This window comes from Varanus komodoensis, unplaced genomic scaffold (genome assembly GCF_004798865.1).
Source record: "Varanus komodoensis strain SLA01 unplaced genomic scaffold, ASM479886v1 scaffold35, whole genome shotgun sequence".
Taxonomy (NCBI): Eukaryota; Metazoa; Chordata; class Lepidosauria; order Squamata; family Varanidae; genus Varanus; species Varanus komodoensis.
The window spans coordinates 9121452-9128344 of record NW_025335856.1 but is presented as its reverse complement, the minus strand read 5'-3'; the positions used below and the strand labels follow the sequence as shown (position 1 = coordinate 9128344).

Here is a 6893-nt window from a genome sequence, read left to right as displayed (position 1 = left end):
AATGATGTTTTCAGATTGATAATTCTAATATAATTAATATTCCTTGCCAAAAGGAAAGGTAAGTACTCAGTGAAAATTTGAGAACCAATCTAGGAGAAAAGCTTCATTTGTTTTTATAGTCCTTTGTCATAATGTTCTTTGTATGATAAACCTCAGTCTGACTGAAGTTACTGGCACTATACTAGAGGAAGCCATGAAAGCCCCTATCAACAATGGCTTGTTTCTAATCCCTTGCTGATATTTATTGTTTGCATAAAGGGCCTTTCATCATAAGGTCTGCATGCAATGCATAAATACAAGCACGGGTCCTTCCCACAGGAGAGGGTCCAAAGTTTAGTGGCGTGCATTCAAAAGGATTCTCTTGATGGGAGTTCTAGGTCAAAACTTCTGGAGACCACAAGTTGCCCAGCCCTGATTAGGACAATAAGGAAATTAGTCATTACTGGGCTAAGGAGAAAAATGAACTGCCCGTGGTGTAGCGCAGCTTCCTAAATTCATGCATAGAATGCTGGCCTTAAACTACGCCCTGTGCCCAGCCCAGTCCAGAGAAGAGTTGGATATACTTGGTAAGCAGGGTGGCTGTGATATGTGTTGATTCAAATGCTAACAAAGACAGAAACTCCCAGGGAAACAATCAACCCACTGATAATGGATTATACAATTTTAATGCCCAAACTCCAGAACTTCTTTCATATCACACCCATTGCACACATAAATTGTCCTAGTAAAATTAAATTTTTCATTGAGCAATTGCTCATTTAAGGTTGTGCAGGATTAGACTGGCTCTTTCTTCAGCAAATGTTTTTTCCGTAACACTTACAAATTCAAGGCCTGGATCCTGCTAGGACCCAGGTGGGGGTTTAATTATATACTAATCTTCCTAGTGCAGAGAAGGAAACCGATCTGAGTATTAAATATGTTTGCATGGAATGTTCATAAGGTGCTTTTCTGTTCAGTGGCAGCCAGTTTATAAAGCATGAAAACTGATGTAGCACAACAAGCTTGCTCTTCAACATGACACCCATCATCTGATGCCCTGCTGGAAATAGGTTATTAAATGCTGGTAAAATCAGTGTACATTTTGCAAGTGCAGATGCATATTCTTGGATGTTGCTAGAAAATATGCAGTTGCCTCACGATAAGCAAAATGTCTTAATGGACATTTTGTAGAGTTCCAATAGAGTTCCAATAATGGAACGCTATTGGCCCAAGTTTCTTCCTGTGTGTGGTTGTGTGGTTTTGTCTGCAGCAGCAGCCTCCTATACTGAGGGAAACATCATCTCCTGAGTTTTGACTGTTTAATTTAACCATGTCTCACTTTCAGGTTAAAAAAATCAGGATGTCATACATGGCAGGCACCAAATTTCAGCTTGCTAAATAATATGGAAGTACCGTCACTATCTGCGGGTATAGCATTGTTCAGTGACATGGCTGTTTGAGAGTTCCTGGATGAAAGATGACTCCGATTTCTTTTAAAAATCTATCTTACATCACTCCAGTTTTGGAAGGAGAAGTGCTCCCTTTTAAACTTCCAGCCCTCCACCATAATCAGAGTGTTTTGAACTACATACAATCAAAGTGTTAGATTTCTGCAAGAATGAATGTATCCTAATTATTTTGATACAATATCAGACATATTTAATTGTGCTAACAGATTTTTACATATTTTACTATGGCAATCCTAAATTAATAGCCACAATTCACTTCCTTGCTTAATGGTCCTCTGGAACTGGCATGATCAGATCAAAGCTGTAGAAACTGGCCAACAGAATAATCAAACACATTCAGTATTTGAAGAACCAGTGTTATCCCCTGTATTATTCAGACTAAACTTTCAAACTAAGGAAAAGATGGTTAATTCCGGCAAACAATTGTATCTTGATACTTTTCTGTTTTAGAAATGCAGTGGGTAGAAAAGAAACTCAGTTTTGTTTATAGTTGAGCTAGGAGAGTTTTTCTTTAACACCACATACAAAACGAAATCTTGAAGGCAAATCTGTGGCAGGCAGAATGTATAGAACAAAATATAGGAACTGTAGCATTAACTGAAGCTCTTTGAATTACTTTTTGGGATTAATTCGCTACAATACTGCTTGTGTGCTTTTTCGTATTACTCTACAGCAACAAGGGTGAGTTTTATTTTTGTTTTGAAAGCTCTGCATGTGTGCCAGCCGAAGCAGGGAAGATAATTTCCTGAGGTGGAAAGTCCTGCAGCCCTCTGCTGACCCAAGCCTGGCCAGATCTCCATTCTCCCTCAGCCGAGACATATGAAGGCAAATTCCGACTTCCCCCAAATCCATTCGGATGGAAAGTTTAGTTAGTATTATCTCATCCATCTCCAGGCTCACACTGGTGCTTTGGCATGTCTGATAAGTTAATAGTGAGTCCTGTTTATACAGCGTCTCGTCTCCAGCACCTGCACAACACGCTGTGGCTCAGGATCGCTCCCGAGTCTTTCAGAAGGGGATCCGGGCAGCTCTCAAGCGCAGCATTTCCGCCCAGTGCGTGACTCTGATGGGAAGCACCCTAGTTTTTGGAGGGCATTCCTCTGGAGGAGCCACATAAGCAAGAACAAGGGACACGACCACATCCGCAGTATCTGGAGTATTACAAATGCAGGCTGGCGCTGGGGAGGCGCAGAGGGCATTTTTACCAATGATTCCGGGGAATGCTTTTTAGTCTTTATGAGTCACTTATGCATGTTAATGCAATACCAAAAGCGGAAGAGATCCCTTCGCCAGTCGAATGTGCTTCGTAATCTATGCGAGTCTGCCATTCAGTTCATGAAAAAGAGGACACAGAGCTTGCCTTGCAAAGCCACGGGCCCGAAAGAGGAGACGATCGAGAGGCACGGCCGCTCGCTTTGCTGCCTCGCTCGCACAGAGATCCGTGTGCTGCCCCGGGCCCCTCCCGCGCAGCTCCCTCGCTCTGCCATTGTTCTTGCTCGCAGCGCTGTCTGGATGCCAGCCAGACTCCGAGCCCTTCCTGGTATCCAGGGCGGTGTTTGCACAGAGCGGGATGGCTGCCTGCACAGCTCTGACTCTCAGTGCTGTGCGACTCAGGATTATTCCAAATTCAGCATTAGAGCAGGCCTCAAATGCGTGCATTTATCAAATTAAGATCTCCTGCAGCCAAGGACGTGCCCTTGACTGCAGGTTTGTTAAATCTGAGATAACCGCACGCTCACCCCTCTTGTTCTCTGCAACCGAAGGGGCGGGTGAGGAGCTAACTGCTCTCCTGGTTCTGTGGAGCATTCACTCAAGAGAAGACCTTGTCGTGCACACGCACGCACTGCTGTTCCTGTTCCTACAACTACCATGGTGGATTTCAGTCAGGAACGGGGAAAACAGCGTCATCTCCAAGCCATTCCGTAGATTTCGATTGCGAAGGGGGCTGCGGACGCGCGCGTTGCTAAGCGCTTGCTCTGGGTCCTTGCTGTGCCTCGTAGTAAATTATCTGAACGTCGGAGACGCTCACCCTTCCCCTCGAAAAGAAGTGTTTTGTGCCTGTAGCAAATGTACTCAGCACCCAGACTCGTCTAATTGCAGAAGAGTGCAGTGGGCATGGATAACAAGCTCTTGCTAAAGCATCATCAAATGGACTGTGAAACAGACGGTGGGAAAGGCGGGGTGCAACTCTGGCAAGGCTGCTGGTTCTCTCCCAAGGCGAACCAGTCGGCGCACAGCAGTCCTGGAAACACGCTGGAATTGCTCGAGTTCCTTGCCCGAGGAAGAGAGGCAGGGTATTAATAGGATGCAATAATAAATCTTCCTCACTAGGGGTCGCCTAAAGATATAAACATCATACCACCACCCCGGCAGTAGAGGGCGCTGTTATACGTTATAGTCATTCTATCTACAGGGGGCGCTGAGTTGTTTCCGTCTGACCGCCCTGCCAGGGACGCTTTAATAAAGAGGATATTCGTGATTGGTGCGCGGTTTTATTGCAATGTTAACGACGGGTTGAGACATCTGCTGTGATTGGTGGATATTGCTGCCTTAGCAATGCAGGCCCGAACGTGGAGCGGGGGTTTCCTCTCTCCCCATGGATTTTGCCCCCTCCCCCTAAGCCTTCAGGCTTCGTGCAGTAGTTGGTGTGAGCTTCCTAAGGATTTTTCCGGCGTCATCGTTTTAGACGAGCGTGACGATGGACCAATCAGCTCGCGGCTCTGGCGGCTGTTGCTAGGCAGATTATGGTAATGAGCCATGGGCGGACACCCCCCCTCTCTGCAGCTACCATTGTGAGGTGAGGACAGGTGGGCGGGTTTGGTCTGCGGTGCGGCCCTGAGAACCGGCCTGGACACGACACCTTCATTGAACCCCCTCAGGTAAAGCGATGGGCCGGTCCGGGAAGGGAATTTAGCTCAGGATTTTCGCAAGGCCCCATCAAGGGTTTTGGGGTTGTTGTTTTAGTCGCACCCAAGATGGCGCCGGGGCCGGGACAAACCGTTCGCTCCTGCGGGTGGGGGAAGAGGTATAGGGTACTGCCATTTCCCCCTCCCTATTGGAGAGGTACGGTCCGCTTCCCCCTCCCCGCCCTGATCGGGATACCCCATCCGCCCCGGACAGGGGGAGAAAGGGCTGCCCCCTTCTGGGCCTCCCCTCTTCCCCGCTTGGTATAGTCCGGGCACCGGCACCTCACTGGAGCGAGGGGGTGTCGAAGCCATTTTTATCCCCCCCTTTACTAACATTCAGGATCTTTCACCCCACCTTCCCTCCGTGGTTGGATTATCTTCATTTTCGTCGGTTCTTTCAGGCCAACCGCCCCTTTTAACTGCTTTGTAAGGTGCAATCCCGCTTCTTCTCCCCCCCTCCCATCGCCCAGAGTGGTTGGGACGGCCTGGGATGACCGTTGGGTGCGAGCTGCCGGGGCTGTTAACGCCCTCGCACTGGAGGGAGTCAGAGGCTCGGTGGCGTTGGGGTTCTGTGCTGTGATTGGCTGGAAGCGTCCGCGCGCCCCTTTCTCACTTTAATCGGCTCGGGCAGCGGGAGGGAGCGGCCGCCTCCGGCGCTTTCTCGCTCCGTTCCTCTTTCCGAGGGAGCGCACACTTCTTCCTCCTGAGTGACTATTTTATTTTAAGGCCCCTCTGTGAGGCCGGTAGACACATACTCGTGGGATGTATTTGTGTATGTATGCAGCACTGTGTTGGATGTGTGGGAATAAAATAATAAATCCTCTAAAACTTTACATATTATTTGATAAGGTAGATGCGGAGGACCCTTTACATCATATATTTCTAGCCTGAGTTAGTAGCTGGACTATGGTAACGTACACGTGCATCAGCGACCTTTAATAAGGTGACATTCTATGAACGTTTAGGCTTAAGAAAGGCCTGCAACTCCCAGCATTCCCTGGTGCACATTGCTGGGGCATGCTGGGAATTGAAGACTCTCCTTTCTAAACAAAATGGTTGGCACCCAAAGGGTTATGTGCACTTAAAAGACTATGTAAAGAAGTACTAGATTAGATTAGATGTTAAATCGTTAGATTAAAAAAACGGATCTATAATTCTCAGCAATGCCTTGCCAGCATGAATGGCTGGGGAAAGCCTTGAGTTGTAGGACTTTTTCCTAAGCAAGCATGGCATTGCATAGTAATTCTAGTATAAGCTTTCAGCTTTACATACATGGTAAAATTTGATACAAATACTTGACCCCAGCAATCGACCATATCTTTCTTTAGTTATTAACATTATCTTGACTTGGTTTTATACATGGGCAAGCAACGGAATTTCACTTTTAGTCCGCTTCTGTCTGCCCCTTTTTGCCTCCTGTTTAAAGTTTACATCCAGTCTTTTGATCCATATGTATTTCTGAGATAGCTTGCCTCAAATATTTAAATAGTATTAATTTGGCCTCTTCAAAAAGATACTAGTATCTTTTTTCTGACACATGCACATTGTATTATTCTGTAAAAAAAAAAAATCCCTTTTAAAAAACAAGCAGCCCTTAAATAAACAAGGAAGAGTTAAACAGGTGACTGATGTCTCTTTTGCTTTACCATAACATAACAATTGATGTGGCTTTTGAAAAATGAAAACAGACACTGCTTACCAATGATACCCATATTCCTCAACCATTATACAATGCATTAGCAATTATAGCAGCATTTGATAAGGTTACCAAATGTTCATTTATTTTAGAACATTTGTATCATATCTTTCCAATAATACAGGTCTTTAAAGCAGTTTGCTATAATGAGAGAGATTATTACCTGAAGTAATCTCAGTTCTCTGAATGCTAATTCTAATATAGATGAAACTGCAAATGAGAGATGTATCAGCAAACTTTAGGGAATCCTAAGATTTGCAGAAATACAAGCATCTGTGGGGATGGGGGAGAAATGGAACTCCCAAGCAGCCCACTGAGAACTGACTGTGCTGATGGGTAAGTGAGTGGTGGAAATGGAAAACCAGATGCAAGGGGAAACAAATATGGAGTGTTGTGTAGGAGGACATGGTGGCCAGCTGCCAGGAATGTTGAACATAATCATTCCGCACGACTACATTTTGTTGCAGTTCTCATCTGGAAAATAACAAAACCCCAAAAAGGTACTTCCAGTGTCACCTGACATTGGCAGACGGGGTATGGTAAAAAAGTTTCCAGTATCAATTTTGCCAAATATATTACCAGAATGTGCTGAAGTAAGATACAAATATCAGAGCTTGCTTCCTCCTCACCTCTTCCACTCCCTCATAGTCTGATCATCATCGTGGACTCCTTCAAGATGATAGAGAAGGAAAAGATGGCACGGTTAAGCTAATGGTGTTCTAGGGAGTTTCATATTGCTTGAGGAGATGCCCCTCCCCTCTTTTTCTCCAATTACCATTGAATCTTTGAGGATTCTTAAGGCTTTCTGCAAGAGAGCAACATCCCAAGTCCCAATTGCAAAGG

The 6893-nt window shown here is 45.5% G+C and overlaps 1 protein-coding gene across 2 annotated transcripts in view; it reads left to right on the top strand.

Moving 5' to 3' along the window:
* Window positions 1–4128: 4128 nt before the first annotated feature.
* Window positions 4129–6893, top strand: part of PRDM10 (PR/SET domain 10) — a 64303-nt gene continuing 61538 nt past the window's right edge. The window contains exon 1 of one of the 2 annotated variants that reach the window (XR_006415618.1): window positions 4129–4327. The gene's annotated coding sequence lies outside the window, so the exon portion shown is untranslated. The remainder of the gene's footprint in view (window positions 4328–6893) is intronic. The other variant, XM_044439565.1, reaches the window with a different exon arrangement.